Source organism: Nicotiana tomentosiformis, chromosome 1, assembly GCF_000390325.3.
Source record: "Nicotiana tomentosiformis chromosome 1, ASM39032v3, whole genome shotgun sequence".
NCBI lineage: Eukaryota > Viridiplantae > Streptophyta > Magnoliopsida > Solanales > Solanaceae > Nicotiana > Nicotiana tomentosiformis.
In genome coordinates, this window is record NC_090812.1 from 52827958 (window position 1) to 52829138 (window position 1181).

Genomic DNA, 1181 nt, shown 5'->3' on the forward strand with positions numbered 1-1181 from the left:
AGCACAAGTCACAGTATCTCGCAGTGGCGGACTCAAATGGTGGCTAGCGGGTTCAATTGAACTCGCTTCACAAAAAAATAATATTGTGTATATGTATAAATTAGGATTAAAGCTATGTAAATTTTGAATAAATATTTTATTTGAACCACTTGACAACTATTATTTTACCATTAAATTTATATACTTCTAAGATTGAACCTGCTTGTACAAAATTCTGGTTCCGCCGTTGGTATGTCGTGCAACATGCATGTGAGTTTCAATGCGGTGAAGATGAAGAAAGTTCATAGCAAATTATTTGACCAGTAAACGTGTGAAAGGAAAAAAAAATCCCTCTAAAATAACCGTGGAATAGGTTAGGATTCAAGTTTATCTTGCTAACTTGTTAAAAAAGGCCGAAGACATAGTTATATGAAATGTAATGTAGCTTGGATTTTGGTTGCTAACAAAATAAAGATTTGAAACACAGATGTACGGCCGGGATGAAATCAAACAACATATACTCCTGTTAGACATGTTTAAAATGTATATTGTGTTTTGTCGGTCACAACTTTACATGCCGACGACAAAACAATGAAATTATTTTGTGGTAAGGATTTTTTGCATGCTATTTGACATGTTTTATATGTCATCTTTTTCTGAATCATCCATTTACGAATACAGTATGGCTAATTGAATAGCTTTGACAAGTTTTACGTATTGCAAAAGCGGATTCAGGATTTAGAGGCTTCGGGTGTCACAAATTTTGAACATAATCATATTACTAATAACATTATTTAAATAGGGTATAAATTTAATCGGTTTGGTTTATTTAAATTTCGGGTTATTCAGCTTTAAGGTTAATATTGACAAATCGATCGAGAAAAAAAAATATAATAATTATAATAACTTAGAAAAAAAGCATAAGATTCAACTGCATATGGAGATCATAAGATTCAACTCATCATGTGCTCACTCATCAAAACTAAATGACCCTATCGTATACCATCAATAACAACCACGTGGTCAAAGCCAAATACCTCTATGTATTTCTTTCCTTATTCATGTAAAAAATCAAGAGTTTCAAATAAAGAAATTAAGCTCCGTTTGGCCATAGATTTTGGGTACATTTTTTCAAAAAAAAAGAATTTGAAAACACTGTTTGTTCATGGAACATGATCAGTTTTTGAAAAAATTTTGAAATC